Raw genomic sequence first — 22,625 nt, forward strand, 5'->3', positions numbered from 1 at the left:
CCCGCACTCCGGACAGGGACAACCTGAGCCGGCTGCGAGCGGGAGAGCAGGTGGGGTTTTAGGGAAACTCTGGAAATCGAAAAGGAGGAGGAAAACTGGCAACGACAAAGTCATTTGTCCAGAAATTCCATAAACGCACCAATCCCGAGGGAAGAGATGCGCCGGGCCGGGTCGGGATTGGGATTGGGATTGGGATTGGGATGGAGGAGATGCTTGGTTTTGTTCTTTTGCCAAAATTGCACCAGGCTGGGGAGGGGGAGTGAGGAGCAAATCAGGGATAAAAGAGGAGGCAGAGCTGAGTGTGCCGGCCCGGGGAGAGCCCAGAGGAGCGCAGAGGAGCCACCGCTCCACCCTCCATCCCTCACTGCCCCCCGCCTGCGCCCCCAGCTCAGCCAGAGAGGGGACGGAGCTGGAGAGAAGGAGATGAAATACCAACAGTCGTGGGGAAAAAAAGCGCCAAGAACAGCCAAGAATAAAAAAAAAAAATTAAAAGGGGTGGGGGGAAAGAAAAGGGAAATTAGGGAAAATAGAAACAAAAAAAAAGGGGAAAGGAAATATATTTTGAAAAGATAATAGAAGGAAAAACGAGGAGAGGAGAGGAGAGGAGAGGATTAAAAAGGAAAAGAAAATAAGACAAAGTAAAGAAAAAAATAAGAAAAAATGGCTCAGCTTCCCCCGCTCCACTCCCAACAAGACCTTTACACAATAAAATATTTCCTTGGATAAGGATTTTCCCCTGTATCGTTTTCGCCTCTGGATCCCTACTGGTAAATCCCTGTAAAGCACGATAGGTTTGGGATTTCCCCCCCGTTTGCCCTTGCCCAGCACCACTGGCATGAGCTTGCCTGGCGATGCTGGTTTGAGTCGCTTTGCCCACAATCCCTGTGACAGCGGCACCGGGGCATTTGAAAAAGGCATAAAATCGGAATAATCCAGCAAATCGGAGTTAGAGCGCCCGGAAAAGTGTCAGACAAAACACGCTGGAGCCAGAATGGGCTTCACCTTTATGAGACGCTACAAATTGCTGCTATGGACACTTTGGAGACCTCCGAAATCCCTTCATTAGCTGCTTGATGCATTTGACATCCGAGCTCATTGTACCCCCGAGGCGTCCAAAAGCTTGGAAATCGAGTTTTATTAACCTAATAAAACGCACGCACGCAAAATTCGGGGGGAAAACTCAAGAATCGAGAAAACCTAAATAAATCCTCTGACTAGGTGCTGGAGATTTCTCAAGGCTGTTTGAAATTGAGAGGAAACAAACTATTTACTTGTCAAAATTGGATTTTTTTTTTTTTCAGACGATTAGTCCTGTAGCAGGATTTCTTTATTTGCTCTTAAAACTGACAGGCTGCCTTCGTTTCCATCCTCATGCAGTATTTTCCCTCTTCCTTGATCCCCGCATTATGCAATAACTCAGTCATTTTTTAGGAACAAAGGGGAAATATAATGAGAAACATTACAGCGGCAGCGCGCGTCTGCTGCCCGCTAGCAGAGCGCTTCGCGTGTAATATATATTTTATTTCCAGCCAAAACCAACGATCCCGACGTCCTACATGATGGGAAGGGACGCGTTTACAATGTGGCCATTGTGCACCGGCATGAGGAGATTTTTCTGTGCCTTAAACATCACCTGGGAGGAGGTCCCGGCGCCCTGGGCAGGCAGCATCCCTCCTCCGGCAGCGGCAGGGACTCGGTGAAGAGGCTTTCCCCTCCTTTTCTTCTCTGTAAAAGGACAAAAAGGACAAAAAATAATAATAAAATCACCTTCGTGGTCGCTTTGACCCAGCAATCCAAACAAACTCCCAAAGTTCAGCTGGAGCCGAGGGTGCTTTTAATGCCCGGGGCAAACTTTGCTCGCTTAGAGCAGCGTCTGGCGTGAGCAAAACACCTTTTTTATTCCGAGCAGGTCCCTGTAAATCGCTTTTTTTAAACTCAAAAACTCCTGTTCGGGGCCGTTTGGGGCATGACTGTAAAATCGGGCTACCTGGCCCAGATAAGCGGGGCTGTTGTCACCGAGGCACGAGTGGCACCAAGGCGGGGGCATTAGCAGCTGGTAAATAAGTGTGCAGGCTGTAAAGTGAAGTTGTATCCTTTAGATAAGGGCTTATCTACACAGCCATTAAACCCACACTCACCTCCTTAGCCTGCGGTGTCAGCTCCCAGAGGGAAATATTTATTTAGTCCCTATTGGAACGGGAGGGTTTAATCCTGACTTGATGTGCCAGGAGAAACCCCTTCCTTGTTTTTGTTTGGTGAGTTGTAATTCTGTGGATTAAAATCCTTAAAATCTTGCTGTTTGCCCACAAAACAAATAAAAGATAATCTGGGTGGAGCGACTGAGGTCTTAACATACATTTTTAATACACCTGGGTGACTTTTCTGTCATTTCCTCTCAGTGAAGTTTGTCTTTTCATCATGTACACAGGCTGTCCATAAAAGCAAGTTATGTACATTTTTAAAAACATGGAAAATAAGAGCCAATCCTGCCAACAGTCACTGAGGCTGAGTCAGGGCTGTGTGGTCCAGCTAAATTCAAATTAAAGTCAGCAGCAAGTCCCCCTTGGACCTGAGTGTCACTGGGATCAGGCCCTGGAGATGGTCACAGCAAGGAAGGAGCTGAGAGAGCCCCTCAGAACTGGCACTGCTTGTCTAATCCATGAATAATTGCATGGATTCAGTGGGATTGGCAAAATGTAAATCCTGATCCTGGATCCTCAGTTTTTCTCCTTAGTGGAGTTTTATCAATTTAAGGATGCTCAAGTGGACTGCAGGGGACTAGAGAGCACAAATACAAGATTTTAACAAAAGTAATAACAGCAGAAAAAAAAAAAACCCCAGGAGGTAACTAGAAAAATATTCTGTTATTTTAACTAATTATTTTCTAATTTTGAAGTCTAATATGAAAACCAGCAACATTCACTTGTTGTTTGTGAGGAAAGTGAGGCACCAGGGAAGAAAATAAAAAGAAGGATTATTCCAGGTGCAACTTCGGTGGCAGAGTGCAGGATTAAACCACAGCTTTATTTACATCCCAGCCTGCTGTGTTTAGACCAAAGCCATGCTGACTTGCAGGTAAATCTCTGCTTCTTGCTGAAATCGATGGAAATTTTAGCCCTGCTTTCAAAGGAAAGGCTGAGCAGCCTGGCAAAGGATCACTTGTTATTGATCCTCTCTGAACAACTCTCTGTGTTTTGTTTTATTTAACATAAGCAAAGCTTCCAGCCCTGTCTGGGGCCTGGCCTTTGGAGTGGGGGGGGCTGGAGAAAAACGTGAGCTTTGGTGCAGGAGGAAGGAAAATAATCACTCTTCCAAGCTGCATTTTCAAACAGGGACCGCTGCAATGCGAGCCTTTTCTCTCCACTGAAACTGCACATTTACAGAAGGGCGCCCTTTTGGATCTGTCCATAAAACATGACAATTCTGCTGGCAGCAGAACCCAGGGCAGCAGCAGAGTGAATTATTAAAGCCAAGCCATCACTTTCCATGACATGGCACAGGCAGAACTCAGGGCTTGGGCAGGAGCAGGAACCTCACACGCCTAAACTTAATCCCAGTGCAATGGAGCCACGTTACAAGTAGGTTTTTCTCAGTAGCTGCCAGCCCTGAGGATAAAGCTGTGGATATTATTTCCCTATCCCCCTATCCCCATGCTGAAACCAAAACCCAGAACCCCAGAAAACAGGGAAAAAATTGCCATTGAGTTAAGCGAGAAAGAGATGATAAAAGATACTGCTTTTGATAAAAGGGCAATATTCCATTGTGGTTGTTTCTGGCCAGTTGCTGTGGGGTGTTTGCAGCCTGCCCTGCTGCAATCTCACTGGTTTGGGGGCAGGAATCTCCTCAGCTTCCTCAGCAGAGCCGTGCCAGGCAGACCTGCAGCACCCGGGCATCCTCCAGCCACACGTAGCACCGAGATTTGGGGGCACCGAGCTCTGCAGGTGACAATTTTTAGGTCAAACCCTCCAAGGTGTCCCTGGGAGCTCTGGGAACTGAGGTGCCAAAGGAGGTGGGAGCAGTGTGGGGCTGCTCCCCCCGTGCCCACATTTGCCCCCCGTGGGGTCCCATCTGTTATCTCCCCGTGTTTATTTAACACTCCCAGGGCTGTAAGCCGCCAGACTGAGCAGTAAAATTGAGCTACAAGAGGGTTTTCTTGCCCAAAATGAGCAGTAAAATTGAACTACAAGAGGGTTTTCTTGCCCAAAATGAGCAGTAAAATTGAACTACAAGAGGGTTTTCTTGCCCAAAATGGCATTCCCGAGGGCCTCTGACAGCTCCCTTCTGTGCTCCCATAAAAGCCTCTCCCTTTCTGGTCCTCTCCTGCATTTGGTCTTGGTAAAAGTGCCAAAAAGGAACGAATGGGCCATAATTGGTTTATTGCCATCCCAATTTGGGATCCGCAACGCCCCCGAGGACCCCCTGCCGTGTTTGATCGTGCTAGCCCCCATTCTCCCACAGAAAAGTCCATTGCAGATAATTCTGTGCTTTCCAAACAAAAAAAAATGCAAACAAAAATTAAGGTAAGGCATCAATTTTGCTGCCACTCTGTATTTCAGGCTGACTTGTTGAGTGCAGCACAAGCCAGCTGGAATTCCAAAGGCTCCAGGTGATTTTATATTTATATTAAAATATAATATATAAAATTACATTATAATATAATATATTCTATAAAATATATTTATATATATATATTAGAAAAATATATAATAATAAAACATAATATATATTATACATAATATATTACATATATTGCATTATATTATATGCTATATATTATATGCTATATATTACATAATATATTTTATATATTATATAAATATATAATATATTATATATTATATAGTATATATTAGGTATTATATATTATATAGTATATATATATAAAATATGAAAAATATATAAAATATATATCTATATTTTATCCCTTTAGTTGTAAGAAAAACGCTCAAAACTAAAATAAAACTGAATTTTAGAAGTCCAGAGAGCTTCCTAAGGAATGAGAGGGGAGAAGAAATGGGCAAAGAGAAGGAGCAGTAATTCTGGTTCCCATAAACGCCCATCTTGAATTAACTGAACTGAGGAACAATTCACCCTTTTCTGACGATCATTAGGACAAAACTCCCGCTGATCTGCTCCTTTTCTCCTCTCTCAGGTGTTTTCTGACCTGGGGCTGGGCTCGGAGCAGCATCCAGCCGGGAGCAGCGGGCTCTGCTCCACCTGCCTCACCCAGAGGCTGCAGCCGCCTCCGAGCTGGACCCTCTAGTGGACTCCCGGAGCATTTTCCTTTGGAAAAAAAATCGGGAAAATACCTTTAAATGCAACTTTCATCTCGGCCAAGCACATTGCTGAGCAGCTCCACGACACCTCCCCAGGTTTATTTAAAAGAAATTTTAAAAACATGACATAAAACAGAAGTCTTCTGGAACAAACACCTTTTTCCCTCGTGAGAAAAAAGCTGAATATTTTAAAATATATTTTTAATTTTCCAGGCATGAAAGGGCAGAGAGAATTCCAGCCTAAAGCAAAAGACTAAAAAAGAGTTAATATATTTTGATTGTGTTTTATAACTGTATGGATCTTATTAGGGAAGGGCAGAGAGAATTCCAGCCTCAAGCAAAAGACTAAAAAGAGTTAATATATTTTGATTGTGTTTTATAACTGTATGGATCTTATTAACAGTAATCTTCCTAAAACAATTCCCAGGTTGAGCACTCGTTTTGGGGGGGAATATAAAATGAGAAAATAGTCTTGTGAACAGGACCAGCTCCATTATTCAGGGGTATGAAATTTAAACAATCAATGAAAAAAAGAGGGAAAAACATCTCCAATTTGCTTCCTACCATCCTCACTCTGAATTTTAAGCCCATCACGGTTACAAAACAAGTATATAAAGTTACAAGAACTCTGCCCAGATTGAAAGCAATGATAGTGACAGCACTTGCTTAGAAAAAGGAAATCCAACATTGAGGGAAATGTTTATATTATGCCTCAGAATTTCAAACAACTGTTTTTTATCCTGAATAGCTGTGGATTTTTCTTTCTTCTCAACAGAGTAAATGACACATCTGAGAGGTGTGGGGAAGAGCAGCCCCAAGCTGAGTGTTTAACGATGTGCAGTGGGGAAAAGAAAAGAGGAAAATAGCAATAATTTATATTCAAAATTTAAAAACCCCATCAAACAACACCACAAACCAGTGTTATTACTTCTCTACTGATCCCAAAACCAAAAAACAAAGCAAAAAAAGCTGTAAATGCCTTATCTTGGGGATATATCCATGTAGCTCTGCTCCACAGCTGTTCCTAAGTGGTGACAGCTCAAGAAAAGGTCACTGTTGAATTACTCTGGGTCAGGAAGACCCAAGAAGATCCAAATCAGATTCAGACACTGATATGATTTTCCAGGCTCTTTGCAAGTCCCAAGATCAGCCTGTGACCATGTGTTGGGATGGGATATTTTTAGATTTTTTTCCCCCTTTTATTTTTTGTATTTTAATGCCAGGTTTTCACTCACCAAACACCACGTGATGGGCACACTGTCCATGGTACCACCCATGGGGCTGCCACAACGCCCTGGCACCACAGCCAGGCAGCACAGCGCCTCAGTTCCACCTGCCAGCCCACCCAAATATCACTTTTACTTTTACTGGGCACCTGTGGGAGGTGTCCCACCAAGAGCCAGCATGGGACAATGGCCAACAGCTGAAAACCCAACTGTCCTCCTCCCAAGCTCTTTGTTGTCAGGAAGGGAGGAGGCAAGGCTTGGAATCCCAGAGGCATTTGGCTTGGAAAGATCTCTCAGGTCATGGAGTCCAATCATCCCTCCTGCACTGCCATGGCCACCACTGACCCACATCCCCACCTGTGACACCTTCACAGCATTTAGAGCCCTCCACCACTGCCCTGGGCAGTCTGTTCCAATGCTCAATAACCTTTTCTGAGAGGAAATTCTCCTTATATCCACCCTGAGCCTGCCCTGGCCCAGCCTGAGGCCGTTCCCTCTGCTCCTGTCCCTGTTCCCTGGAGCAGAGCCTGTCCCCCTGGCTGTCCCCTCCTGTCAGGAGCTGTGCAGAGCCACAAGGTCCCCCTGAGCTCCTTTTCTCCAGGCTGAGCCCCTTCCCAGCTCCCTCAGCCTCTCCTGGGGCTCCAGCCCCTTCCCAGCTCTGTTCCCTTTCAGAAGCAGCTTCTCCTCTTTCCCAGCTCCTCACCACTCAAGGGAAGCTCTCAGAACAGCTGGATGCACCAAGCTTGGAAGCTGCAGGACAGCAGCAGCAGAAGCAATCACATCATAACCCTGCTTTCACCTTCTGTCTGCACAGGTCCCCAGGCCAGAGCAGCTCTCCTTCTGCAGGCTTTTGGCATTAAACATTCCCACTCATTCCACGCTTTGTTTGTTTAGTTGTAGGAGGAGAAAACCAGGGTTCTTCCCCATTATCAGAGGAGAAGGAACAGTGGCAGGAAATGAGGTCACAGAAACTGCCCTGCTGTTTGGAGAAGGGGCTCTGTTCCCTTCTGTTCCATAAGGAATTTCCACTGGAGAACAGAAGTATCCCAAGCAGCAGAGCTGCCTCCTTTGTTTCATCTCAGGCCCCCTTCCCAGCTCTCTGCCATGGATCCAATTACCCTTCCCTGGGAACAAGCTGTGGCTCTAAATTAAATCAAATGGTTTATTTGTCTGGGGCAGCTTTGCTCAGAGACATCCAGGGCTTTCTGGAGAAGCTGCTGCTGTTTGAAAGGACATCTTGGCCACTGTCACTTCTGTCAGGAAAAAGTCAGGCATGACTGAGTAGGATTGGCATCCCTGGTTTGGGGCCTTTTTCTATCCATGCTCCCATCCAGGATGTGTTTCCTTTTCTTTATTGGTGCCATTTTCCCATCTCAGTTCCCAGTTTTGTGGAAATTGAATTTTTTTTATGCCAGAGACATGCAAATCTTCAGGTACCCCAAAACATCTTCTTCCCAAAGTTTGATTTCTTCCAGGCCTCTTCAACCCTGTGAATTCACCTGCATTTTTTTTTTCCCCGCTGAAAGGAAGGAGAGAGTTTTCCCTTCATTTTGAGACTGAAATAAGCCCCTCAGTGCCTGCCCAGCCTTTCTCCAGCAAGGCCACCTCACTGGGGACATGCCCCCAAACCACATCAGAGCTTCATTTTGGGACTTTAAAACTTCCACCTTTTTCTATGTATGCTCCATTTTTTATGGGAATTCACCCACAACAATCTTTGGGATTCAAGTGTTTGGGTTGTCTCCCTGTTTATAGCCTAGAATGGGATTTATTATCTGTCTCTATATATATAAGTATACTTTAAAATATAAATATATATATTTGGTCCTGAGGACACTGGAAGGAGCTCATCAGACCTTCCTATCAAGAATTCATTAAGGAATGAGATGTGAGGAAGTAATGGAGGTTTCTGAGGATGTTATTGGAAATAAGGCACCAAAAAACCATTGAGACTTAAGAGAATCCCCATTTTTTGAGAATTGTAGTGATTCCCATAATCTGTTGTTGAAAAAAGCAAGTGCTACCAGGGCAGATGCAGAAAGAGGATCCAGACAGAAAATTTCCAGTAAACCTGAACCATCCATACGGCAAACATAAATATGAAATAGAGAGTTACAGCCCCAAAGAATGTGCTTGAGGAGGTGATAATATACAGGGAAAATTAGCAGTACACAACATTTGTATTTAAGGTTTGCATTTATTTCAGAGATTTCCCCCATCCCAATCCAGATTTCTGGAACTTGCAGCAGTGGGACCCCCTTCCCGAGGCAGGGCCGTGCCACAGCCCCTGCTCCACACACGATCCATTGTGCTGCTGGAAGCACGGGGAGATGGAGAATTAGAGACACATTTTGGGCACGGGCTCCTGCTTCTGTGTTGGGTTAATTAGTGGTTTGTTAGTATGTTAAGTGCTCTGCACATTGACCTCAGGCTGGTTGTCTCTAATAAACAAAAGCAGCTCTCCAGCACCAGGTAACCGCTGATTTCCCAGGGACTGTAACTTGGCTAACGAGCACTGCCGTACCCAGGCTCACATCTGGCCAAAAAGTGAGAAAATCCTCTTCTAGGAAATAAGAAAAAAGGCTATTAGAGTGATCTCAAGTCTAATTTAAAACCTGAAGTCTGGGATAGTTTAAAACTTTCCCTGTTTGTTTTCAATAAACTCCGCCGAAGATGAAGTGATTTTTTGGACTGTGGTCTGATGATGGCAAATTTTGTTTCTATGGTAAAGTTCATCAAGAAAGAATTCACCTCTTGTAGGAAACCCCATTTTGATCAGGAAATTAATTTTTGCCAGTGTTAAGACCAGCTAGACAGGCTGTTGTCAGGAAGTGGAATAGGGCCAGGCTGAAGATCCAAGACATTTTCCCTTTCCTGTTAGGATGTCCTTGCATGGACAGGTTATAAAGCTGAAACATGCTCTGAAAAAACCCCTCAAAACCCAACAGCAACGCACAGAGATGGCTCTTGGGTGACCCAATGGCCTGCCTCTGATTTTTTTTCCATGGGATTTAGGAAGAATTGCAAAGGCTGCAAGCTTTTGCAAAAGAACTGCTGTAAGTTGCAAGCAAGGCTGGCTGCGCTGGCTGCCAGGAGTTTCGAGAGGATCCCTGGAAACACATTTGGTTTTAATCAGGCCCCTGCACTGTGGAACATCCTGTTTGTCTACACTTATTATTACTGACAAATTATCCTCCTCCAAATCTCAGGGAGCATTCACTTTATCCTCACATTAAACCTGATTGGAAACAGTAGGTTTAATTGGACTCAGCATGAGGCCCAGTCGTAAACTGCACCAGTTCCTTGTTTTATTGTGGCATTCCCTGGATGTGTGAAAATACCATATTTCATATACAGGGCCCAACTTGCTACTGCCAGGGCTGTCACAGACAATGCACAGATGCCCTGGGCTACAGGAGCACCCTCTGCCCACTCCCAGCTGGGAAAAGTTGCCATTCCTGGCAATTTGTGTATAAAATACGTCATTCCAGATCTGGCCCAAAATTCTGAGAGTTCTCCTCATCATTAACAGAGCCTCGTGGTCTGCAGAACTCAGAGTCTTCTGTACTTCAGCTTTGGAGTTTGAGAGGGATGGAGGAGCCAGTGCAGGGTGTGGATCATCCTCTCACTGGTCTTGCTGGGAAATGTGAGCATCTTCTTCTTCCCCTCATCAACTGGAGACTCTTTCCTAGGAAAAGCCTGGGAAATCTGGGGGGTTAAAGGTGAATTCAGTTTGATACATTTGGAGCTTGTGCCAAGGGTTGATTATATGGGAAAAAGCTGAAATCTTTCAGCCATGAAGGAGCCCACCATGGTTGGACTGATGCTGATTGTAGGGTTACGTATTTGGCTGGTGCTCTGAGATCTTCCCAACATCTCTGATTTTCCCTGTCTGGGAGTGACACTCCAGCAGCTGTGCCTCATCCAGATGTGCACTGCAGGGAAGTCCAGATGCTTCCAGATCAGGAAAAAAATCCAGTGAGGTGTCAGGTAGTGGCAATCTTGGGTGGAAGCCCTGGAAAGGAGCTCGTGCCCGAGAGATTCTGGCAGGAGCTGAACTGTTGAACAGCTTCTTTCCAATGTGCTGGGTGTGGAAAAGCATGAGACAGCATGATGTTCCTGGGGTGAAGGGGGAAAACTGAACCACCAGATGACAAACAGACAACCCAACCCCTTTGCTATTAATGTTTACACAATTTGGGATTGTTCATTAGGACCATAAAGTGTGCAACCTGCTGAAATTCATCTTTTCATGAGAGTATGGTCTCTCCCAAGTGGGTAAAATAGCATTCAAGGGATTATACTCAGTTAAATAATATTTTAAACTCAACTTAAATGGCATTTACATTTGTTATGCCTGTAAATACCTTTTTCTAGAAGAAAAATCAAATTTTCTGCATTTCATCAGTTTTTGAACCTGTTTTTTGCACAAACAGACTTTTGGAAATGATAAAAACCTCACACAGGTTAATAAAAGCTCCTTACCAGAAAAACAAACAGATAAGTAAAAATCAAATTAAAAATAGAAAAGGAATTGCAAAAGTAATAAATATCTGCAGGATGGAGATCTGTTCCAAACTGTGCTAGATCATAAATCTCAAATCTTCCTTCTAAATTGTCTTTGACAAAATCTGTGCCTCGTGTTGCTTGGCAAACAGCATCACTGTGATGTTCCTTCCAGTGGCACAAAATCTTCCACTCATCACAACATATTAATCACCTTTGCCCTGTAAATTGCAGCTTAATCACCTTCTCATTGCATTTTTTGGAGACCAGGATTGTGATTTTTTCAGGGAGCTTTTAAAGAGGTTAGAGCAGAAGGGTTTCTTGTAGGCGTCTGTGAGGCTGGGCACATTCAGCCCATGCAAAATCAATGTCCATCTGCTCTGGTGTTAAATATAAAAGCCTGGTGAAGGTAGAAGCAGCTGTGTCTTCCTGGGGTGGTAAAACCTCAGTGCTTTTCTGGAAGCATCATGGGAGTAGCTCTGGAACTCCCCTCTGTCCCTCAGATCTTCCTCTGGTACAGAAAGATGCACAGCCAGGTTCACCTGCACTCATCTTACCAACCCCAAAATTTAGCTTTTTTTACCCCTCTTCTTCTCATGACCTGGAGCATGAGTTTCTCCTGTGCCATTTTTGGTCTTCTTGGTGCACCTCATTTTCTTCACCTTAATTGAGGCACTCACACAACTTGTGCTACTTTGGGGGAGTGTTTAAACAAAATTCTACAAATCTACAGGACAGTTACTACTAAATCTATTAAATCTCCAGATCTACAAGTGGCTGAGATACCAAAGCCCACCATGGAGTCCAGGTAGCTGACCTTCATTGAAAATTCCCTTTATCTTTCCCAAAGCAACGCGTTTCCTCCACGATATTTTGAAAGCAAACACGCTGCCCTGATTGGGAGAGATGTGGAGCTTCTCTACCAGATGGAGGTGGCCTGACAGCTTGTAAAAAACCCTCTACAAACAGTCAGCAGGAACGACAACTGACCTCAATTACTGCAGCCTTTCATTTCTCCATCTGGGGAGGGCACTGGGACTGTGCAGCACCGGGGTGAGAAACAGGCTGGAAAACACACGGAAACAGCCTGGGTACAACCAGGGTGCTGTGGAAAATGCATCCCACAGAACAAGTCCTTTCTCAGGCTGTGTTTTTTTCCCCCCTTTAGTTCAGCTTTGGTACTAAACTTTCCATTTTCAACTGACCAACATAAATTAAAGGCAAACATTGGCATGGAGAGGAAAGATGGAGAAAGTTGACCATTTCCCTCAGGAGGTCAGCCACAAATTCCTGCTGTTGTCTGAGAAATGATGAGCTACTCTTTGGAGACATGACTTAGATCATTTGGTGTCACAGGGAAACTTTTCAGGCTTTTCAGCAAGACTTGAAATATGTCATCTTTCCCCCCCCCCCCCCTTTTATATAAATATAGTTTTAGACTATGTTGTTGGTGGGGTTTTTTTTCCCCTTTTAATATAGTCTTCCCTACAAAAAGCCAGTTGTTCACGGTGCTATTTCCTTTGGGCAATTTTACAAGAAATGTTCCCAGCTTGCTTCATGCCACTACAAATATCTCTTTACCTCAGAGAAAAGGGCACATCACTCACTTTTTGCAGGCCTAAACGAATTTGACTGCCCCGAGCTCGAACAGCTCTGGGTGACAAAGCACATCAAGGAAAATGTGTCACTCCCCCTTCAGCATTCACTGTTCATAAATGTAGCACAATAATCTATTTACTCTAAAAGGAATATCTGTCATGGAAATTGGGAATCCCAGCCCACCCCGCTGAATTTGGAGACAAATTTCCAATCAAATGCAAACCCAAATTGCGAAGGATGGAGGATTTAGAAGATCTTGTAGGTGACATTTCCAGACAGAAGGAAAACAAGCCCTCAATTCCACCCAAAATGATAAATAAGGACTGGTTTGAAACCTTCAGCAGAGGCTTTTCTGCTTTTCACATTTACGGCGGCTCCTGGCTGACGGACTTAACAGATGCAACCCCAATTTAATAGGGATGAGCAAAATGGTTCAAGACACCTTAAATGTTCATCAAAAAACTCACACGAAGCCTGAAATGAGCTTTCTGCTGAGGTTCCTAAAGCTGAATTTTAAATTCCTCCTCATCATGTAACGGCTCTGGCCCCACTTTCTTCCCTGGACTTCATCCAGGGAAAGAAGTCAAAGAAATTTCTTCTGCTGAGATATTTATTGCATTTGCTGTTCGAGGAAGTATTTGTAACTTGTTCAAAGTTCAAAACATCACCTCAAATCTTGCAGACTGACCTATGAACCTGCTGCAGATCCACTTCTGAGGGTGTAAAATCCAGGTTTGAAGCTTTTACAGTTATTTTGGGGGAGGAAAGAAAGGTATAAATAAGTGCCATTACCACAAATTATAATTTTTTACAAATGTCTAAAACCAAATAATTCCCCCAGGATATTGATGCTGTGCTGGTCTTTTGCTAAATTAAATAAAATCTTTCTTTTCTCTGTCTCCTGTAATTACAAGAGGCTTCCCTTTGACACAAGAGAGCTGGAGGGCAGTTGGGATCACCTTATTTTTTATCTGTTGGAGAACTGTAGGAAATCCCAATGGAAGGATGCTGGTGGATTAGCCAATAACCTCAGCATAGTTTTAATATCCTTGACTTAAGTAATAATCTCCAAAGCAGGTTCTGTAGAGAGTTTTTTAACAGATTTATGCTTCACTCCTCACATTTTTCAATTACCCACACCCAGGGACATTTAATGGTATGTAAATCCACCAGCAGTTTCTGAGCCTACAGATTATTTAATTGAAAAAAGCATCTGGGGACAAGGGGAAAATCCTTCCATGAACTCCCAGGCCCTGCTTCCCACTCTATCACATCCTTTGAAACCCAAAGGAGAGGTGCTGAAATAGGGAAGAAAGTGTCAGGAGAAGGTCCCTGAGCACTGTGGTGGCTGTCAGACCACCCTGTGTGCATCCAGAGGTCAGGGATTCAGCCCAACCACTCAGAGCACACCTGAGCACATTCCCAAGCAGAGGAAACCAGCAAGGACTGCATTTTACCTGATTAAACCAAGGTTTTTCCCCTTTTTTGGGGGGGAGAGAAGTACTCGGACAATGCTCTTGGGCACAGGGTGTGGCTCTTGGAGATGGGGCTGGACTTGGATTTGATGATTCACGTGGGTCCCTTCCATCCCAGAATATTCTGCAATTTTACTTAAATGATAGGAACAATATTAATGATGGAAAGAGCACCTGCAACACTAATTGTGGTCACAAATTACTCGTGGTTCCCCAAATCCCAGTTTGGAGCACAAGACTGGGACTCACCTCTTACAGCAGATTTGGGAACAAATATTGAACACCACCACTGCAAGGAGATGATTGTCCTGCATCCTTCAACATGGATATTTCTTGGAAAGGTTTTCCCCCACTCATTAATATTTCCAGTACATTCATTTTAGTGAGAAAAGCAGCATTTTCTGCCAATAGTTCTTCTAGGAATATTTTCCAGTGGCTCAGCAGAGCATCACTGAACAGGCAGAATAAGGAAAGTGGGTATTTTCTGTACCATTTGTGAAAAAATTATTCTTTCTTTGTCAGGATGTAGGTGTGAAAGCTTAATCATAATAAAAAGGCTTCTTTATGGACACATTAATGAATGACAGAGTGAGAGCTGTGGTGGTCGACAGCAAAGCCATCAAACATGGAGTCCACTTGTTTTTTGGTACAAGAACAGACACAAACCCTTCTGCAAGAAACCTTTATTCATTTCCAACACGACTCCTTGGCTGGGGCAATCTGGCTTCAATTTGTTTTAAAGGTGCATTATGAAGCTGGAGCTTGAAATTACACATTTACAGTTTGAAAGCAAAGCCATCCTTGGGCGGGAAGGAACTTGTAATTTTGTCAAATTACACAGAAAATGAAATTGGAGGAGCAATAAAGTGCCTGAAATGAGGTAGTGAAAAGTTCCACAATGAAATACCCCTATTTGCTGCACATGCAAAAAACCACGTTTCCATTGCCTTTACTTAATTTTGCACATTTCTCCACAAGCAATAATGACAGAGTCTTGTTTTCACTTTTAAATACACGGCTCTTTGTTTAACTGTTTTTTATGTTAAAATGGGTGGATAACCTTTCTCAGTTGCATTTTCGTCCTTAAATGTTCAAATTCAAACAACATAATTTGGTTCAGACAGGTAAATAATTCTTATTCTTAGAAAAAAAGTATAAAAATCAGCTGTCATGAATTAAAATCCATTTTTCCCTAACCCCAAATAAACATTAGTCAGTCTGCATTTGATTGTAATAACACACTTGTCATTTCAGATATAGCATGTTGGAAGGTTTTGTTTTTTTTCCTAAAGGCTTTATTGGAATTCCTTGAGCTAAATTTGCTGTGGGTTTGTGATGGCTTCATTAAAAATCAGAAACCAAAAGGATGTGGAGGACTCTGAAGGGTTTGTAGCAACACAAAATAGAAATAACTTGCAAGATTTTTCATTTTGAAGCTGCTCCTGTTTCACATGCCCTCAAACCTTGTCACACAGTAGTAATTTGAGGCCAAATGTGAAGTATTAAAGCACCTAGTAAATTTATTTTGAGTTGAGATTCATGTGCAATGATGATTCTCTTTTACTTACCATAAACCCAGAGTAAATCTTCCCAAATGCTGAAGTTTTCACTGATTTTTCACTGTTACAGAGGAGATGTCAGGGCAGACCAGAGCAGAGATCCCACTCTTTAAATATCAGTGACTTATCTCATGAAAAGGGATTTATTCCAAGTCATCACAGCTTGTATGGCCTGATGCAAAGTTATGGTCACTTTTATAAAGTGTGACTTTTCAGTTCTTCCTTATTTTAATTGCAGAGCAGAGCCCTGAGGGACAAACATGGGCAAGAGAATCTGAAATTCCTGTTTCTGGTTGCCTGTTTCTGGTAACTGTGGAGCAAGAGCAGGTTTCAGGCTTTGGCTTCATCCTGAATCTAGTTAAATTCATAGTACGTGTTCATTAATTAAAATGAGACTATAATTAGGCTTTAGGTTTTCCATACTAGCAACGTTTTAGGTCTGAAAACCTAAAAACTGCATTCACAGAGAATGAAGCGGTGGGGACAAGAAAAAGTGGGACTGCGCTGCAGAAAGAAAGGCTCAAATTAAAAATTGTGAAAGTTTCCAGATAGTGAGGGTGACACAGCGACTGTGAAACTCTAAGGAAATGCAGAATAATTCTTCTGGAAAAGGGAAGGAAAGGAAGTTTTGACATGGGCCTGGGGTGATAGGATACAGGGAAAGGACTCCAAATTGAACAAAGGTAGATTTAGAAGGGATCTTGGGAAGGAATTGTTCCCTGTGAGGGTGGGGAGCCCTGGCACAGGTTGGAGAAGCTGTGGCTCCATCCCTGGAAGTGCCCAAGAGCAGGCTGGATGGGGCTTGGAGCACCCTGGGACAGTGGAAGATGTCCCTGCCATGGCAAGGGTGGGACTGGATGAGGTTTAAGGTCCCTTCCCACCCAAAACATTCCTTGATTTTACAGTTCTGATTGAACATTTTCATTTTGTCGTTTATGGGTCACAACTTTTGGCTTTGATCATTTTTAGGTCAGTTTTTTACCTTGTCTTCCCATTTTTCAATGAAGTGGCAAACCAGTACCCAAATGCATTCACTGTCCAAAGAGCAATAATGTGAGTTGTAACTCACTGCAGGTATTTAGATGACAATTGGCCATGACACAAAGCTTTTAAGGCATAAACTGTTGAGGTGAAGGGGAGCAAAAAGTGAACAGAATTAAACACGCAACCTTCTTCCCCAATCACCTCCCAAATCCATCTGTCAGGTATTCCCTAGCCCTCATTTACACGAGAATAAATCCATTTTACTTTCCCTTTCATATTCTCCCCTGCTGGAAGGTCGCCCACTCTCTAATGTCAGACCTGACAGGATGTGAATTATCTCCATCCAGCCTTGCCGCAACTTGGTGCATGGTGATGTAATGCCCCAAAAAGCTTGGTTCAGGAAAAAAAGAGACAGGACTTATTAACAGGAAAGGAAACAAGCCTCTGTTTGACAGTCAGTGGCTGGATATCAAGGGGAGCTTTCTTAGGGGGAAAAAAAATCGTTTATGACCGCATGAATTACAATTATTTATTCAGAGGGAAGAAATGGCCATTGATTTTTAACTAGATTCAGCTGGTTGAGCAACCTACAAAGACCAGGTATTTGGGCATGGATTCCAGGTAGATTCAGACAGGAAAGGCTCAAGTCTGCTCCCTGAGGGATCAATAAAACCACCAGAACTTGAGCGTGAGCTGTTGCAAATGCAGCCAGCAACGTTTCCCTGCACTCCCCTTCCCCTCCATTGGGAGAATCTATCAGGATATCACCATCCCACTCCAATAATCCCCTTTTTCTCTTCTTTTCCACCATCTCCTGAGGGTGCAAAGAGCTCCAGTGCAACCCTGGCTCTGTCACCCCCTCATCCCTTCTGCTCTGAGTCTTTGCAGCCAGGGCTGCATTCCAGCAGCGCGATCTGAAACCGTATCCCTCCAAGTTCATGAAATATTCGGCATCTGTGCGTGTGGACTTGTGAACTTTTACCTTTTACCTATCAGCAAGGCAGCTCCCTTCACCCTTTCCTCCCCTCAGACTCGCTGGAAGTGGTGGAGCCCTGATCTCCACTGAATCATGGAAAGGTCTGTAGCTCCATGGTGAAATATTTCCTCTCTACCCCATTTCCTTGCTGTGTTTCTCATCCTGGGCTGACACTGGAAATATTGGAGGGTACTGCAGGGAGCTCAGATGGATTTGGAGATTAAAGCACATTTTGCTCACTTTTAGGGGTGAGCCTGGCAGCACCAGAAGCTGCCAAATGATGGAGCATCCTTGAGGATGATGATGAAGTTTTTACAATGAGGGTGGTGAACCACTGGCATGGGTTGCCCTGAGAAGGGATGGATGCTCCATCCCTGGGAAATTCCAGAACTGGATGGGGATTTGGGCAACCTCATGGTGGAAGATGTTCCATCTCATTGCAAAGGGTTGGACTCAGTGGTCTATAAAAGTCTCTTCCAACACAAACTATTCTGTCCATGATGGTCCCAGGCATAAGAGGAGACAGAGTGGTCTGAAGAGTCAGCAGGGTTTGTGACAGGACACAGAAGTGGAAGGTGACAAACACATTCTGGAAATGAGGCACATGTGTGACACACCAAAGTGTCATTGCACATTGAAAATCCCATCTTGAGCTACATTCAAGGCATCAACTGCTGGAAAGTAATGCAATAATGTGTGTCCCTGTCATTAATAAATATGCCAAAAATGATCTTCAGCTCGGTCTTTTCAGCTAAATCTACTGCTATTCCAGAATGTGAGCAATAAATCATGGACGCTATCCCCACTCTCTGTAGTCACCCCACATAATTCCATTTTTTCCAACCGTATTGATGCTCACAGATGTGTGGGTTCTACAGAAGGAGTGTTCCCACATATACTCACATTTGATTGCACACCAGGCTTCTTCTGAGCTGCAGAACAGATGCCAGCTTCCTTTCACTTTCCCCAGCCTAATTACAAGCTGGATTTGGCTGCTGGGGAGGTCAGAGTGACTGCAGTGGCCGTGGCCAGGCAGATCACAGCGTCAGGCTTTCCCACGCACGGCTCCCCAGCCTCGACCTCGGAACACCCTCTGCCATTCCCAGCCCTCCCTGAAAAATGTGCTGACACTGAAATCCCCCATCAACACGGACATGCAAGATTTGGGGACGTTTCAGAACAATCCTGAATGTGCTCCAAGGCTCCAGGTGCTGTGATAACCCCGTCCTGTCCCTGTGTTGTCACTTACGCACTTAAATCCGATTGAGGTATTTTTATCTCCTCTATAATCTGGTTAAACTCTTAATTCTGGTTCTTTTTGATCCATGGAGAAGCAGAAGAGCTGCAAGTGTTCTCTGGCTCCAGGGTGACTGTAGGGATTTGGGAGCCTGGTTTGTTATCTCTTGTCAAATGCATCGGCAATCCCAGGGTCCAACTGGAAACATTTCTCAGTGCCCCTTACATAATACCAGGTTTTATGGAAAAATTGAACCCTCCAGTAACTGCAGAGGAAATTCCAGAGCAAGCCTACTGACAGACATGTCTTGGAAGTTAGCTAGCTATTTTGGAAGAGATCCAGGATTTTTTTTTCCCCTTTGCTACCCCACCACACTTTAAAAAATAATAATAAAAAATAAGAGGATAGAGTCTATTTGGAGCAGAGGGCCTTGCAACCCAGGAAACCTCACTGGTTCTTCCCTTTCAACTCTCTTGAGGATATTTTTGAGTCAAAATAGTTCATGCAGGAATATTGTCATTTGTGAGACAGAATACTGTCAGTAAGAACAACCTCTAGGACAACAAGGTCTAGACTGTCTTTGGTCTTTAAAGTATGAAAATGATGTAGTTTCTTTCATTGAATTTGAGAGTCATTAAAACATTGCAATCTGGCTGTTAAGTCCTCAGCAGAAGTGGGTTATAACAGTTCAGAGCGTGCCTTAAGGAGGGCAGAGATCTGTTTTGTTGTGTGAGAAGGAGCTGGGAAGCCTGTGAGCCAAAGGCTCTCAACTGGTGCTTAACCCAGAAGATGAACTGCCACAGGAATGAGGTGACAAGAGCACTGGAAAACTGGGAACTGAGTGAGCACCAGCAACACACAAGAAATGCACTAAATCCTTGTGGGTGGATGTCCAGGAGACCTGTAAATAAAACAGGGAAAAAGGTGTTTTCAGTTCCACCCCCTGCAGTGGGACACCTTCCACTATCCCAGGGTGCTCCAAGCCTGGTCCAACCTGGCCTTGGGCACTTCCAGGGATCCAGGGACAGCCACAGCTTCTCTGGGAAACCTGTGCCAGGGCCTCCCCAGCCTCACAGGAAAGGATTTATTCCCAATATCCCATCTAAATCTACCCTCCCTCAGCTTAAAGCCATTCCCATATCTGATGGGTCTAGGTCAGGGTCAGGGGAGTTGGTGCCTGGAAGTGGAATGTGCTGTAGGTACCAATGACTTCCAGCTGACAGGACATTTCCTGCTCTCACCAGCTCCTCACCTTAACCAGGAAGGGTGAAAGCAGCTTTGTGTCCCCAGCCAGCCCCTGAGGTGACAGGGCTGTGGCTGTCACCCCTCTGCTCCTGGCGCTGGGCATCCAACGCACCCTGGGGCCCAAAAATTGGCACCAGGCATTTTCCCAGATTCCTTGCTCCCCCACTCCAGCCCTGGTCTGTGGCTGTGACTCATCTTGTAAACACCAATCTCGGCAGCAAGCAGGACTGACAGAACAGAAAAAGGAAAGGGGAAAAAAAAACAAACCAGAGAGAAATGGAGAAAAATGCCCCCCTCCTCCCGCTTCCCACCACCGCCCCTCATTTGTTGTTGCAGAGGATCTTCCTGGCCAGACCTGACCTGCAAACAGTGGTCACCAGTGAACCATCAAAGGCCTTTCACATCTCCAGCAGCTGCAGGGAGGTTCCTGTAAGCTCTCCTATCACTTTGACACCTCCAAAGCCAACAACGCCAATGGAACACTGTCATGGGCCGTGTTTCAGGGACCACCTTCAATGCTTTGGCTCCAAAGAGCTGCTTTTTTCCAATTCATTGACACAGGGGGATATATATCTCAAAACTTGGCTGCAGCAGCCAGTGCATGCCTTGAGGATTACATAGCAAGTGAACTTTGTCAGTGTAAGCCCCAGTCAATAGGAGGAATTAAGTAGAAAGACCTCTATTGTTCCAGCCAGCCTTCTGAAGGCACTGATTGGCAGTAAAATATCTTCAGTGACAGATGTAAAGTAAATATTGCCTATGCCAAGTCTCTATATTACTTTGATTACCCAACATCAATCAATTTGCTCCTTCCCTTGCAAGAATAGTGGCTGCTGTTACACTTTGGACCCCTCTGATGAAGCCCAAAGTGTAATTGATTAACAAACTGAAAAGAAAGGTTACACAAATGACAGCAAAATGTATCTCTGGAGAAAAACGAGAGTGTTGTCTCTGTGCACTTGAATGTGCCTTAAGTATCTAGCTGTTAGGAACAGAATTATATAAATAAAAAAATTTATATAAATATAAGATATATCTATATATTATATCTACAGATATACACATATACACACTCATATATCCCCTCAAACTCTCTTATTAAGCATTAGGTAATTTCAAATTAGTATTTGCAATATCCCCATGGCTTTAACAATGGCAAAATGTCAGGGATTACAAGGAAAACCAAAGTACTGATGTCACCTCATGAATGGAAGCAAAACTGGAGGTGAAAAGTCTGTTAGAGCAGCAGATTCCTGAGGCATGGGATGCACAGCACAGCTACAAGCATTATCATAATTTCTTGATTCCAGGGATTGAGGCCAATGCAACATCCCCGTCTCCTGTAATTCATTCTAAAATTAGCAGGTGCTCACAACAATAAAGGTCCTTTTGTTTCACTTACACCACTGGGGAGGGCAAAGAATTTTCAGCTCCCTCAAGGTGAAGGAAAACAATTTTTTTGGAAGGGAGGGTGAGTTCCTAAATGCCTCTAGCCCTAAATCCTCTTCCCACTAAGCAAGACAGCACATCTAGGGCTCAAAGCATTTAGCCATGTGCAAAGGGGTCAGAATGGCCACACAGGATCACGTCTGCTTCCTCTGACAGACACTAACAGGCACTGAGGGAAATGCCACAAAAAAAAGAGACAAACTAAGAGCAGTGTCTTGAATATTCTCCCAGCTTCTGGTGAGCACCAGCACGGGGATTTCCTCATCTGGAGGCTGCTGGTGTGTGCTTGCTGTTCATGGTCACTGATGGATACATCCCATGGGGATCTCTCTAAATTCTTTTCCAAGCCGTGTCTACTCCGATATCCTGTGGCAATGATCCTGGGGCTGAGCAAAACAATCCTTTCTGGATTTGTGCTTAAGCCCTGCTCTCTGCTGATGGCACTGGGTGCCCCAAGGTCACCACGAGCCCGTGGGGTCCCTGTCCTGCTGCTCTGCTGACCCTACAGAGCGACAGCTGCCTCGGCCCAGGGCACCCAGGGCTCTGCCCATCCTTTGGGACAGGGAGCTGTGACTGCAAAACATAAGGACAGGATGGTAGAAGTTGTTTTTGAAAGGCTGCTCCACCTCAGAAACCTCTCTGCAATCAAAGTGCTCTGTTAATAGCTGGCACTGAATAGATTTTGACCCCATATTTTTGTTTCTGATTTGTTGCAACATTTTATCACCCTCCAAATCATGAACATAATACACCATGCTTAACAACATTGAAAATCAAGTGTATTTCAAGATTAACTTTTTAATTTCAAGTCCATCTCATGGTTAGTTTGGGAGGGGCCTTCACAGACAGAGGAACCACATTAATATGACAGTGATTTTATACCTCTTCTCAGCTCCAGCACTGGTTCAGTGTGTGCCTGGGGAATGGAAATAAACCCTTCATATTTCACGGGGTTCTGGCTCTTAGCTCAGCCACTGTGTTTGTGGGGCTCACATGAATGTCTTTGATTAGTTTTTTTGATTTTCCTGTGAGGGACCAAGCCAGTGACAGGCTGAGGAGAGAGCACGGCAAGAGAAAGAAATTTGGGAACACT

This window comes from Passer montanus, unplaced genomic scaffold (genome assembly GCF_014805655.1).
Source record: "Passer montanus isolate IOZ18808 unplaced genomic scaffold, ASM1480565v1 scaffold45, whole genome shotgun sequence".
Lineage (NCBI taxonomy): Eukaryota > Metazoa > Chordata > Aves > Passeriformes > Passeridae > Passer > Passer montanus.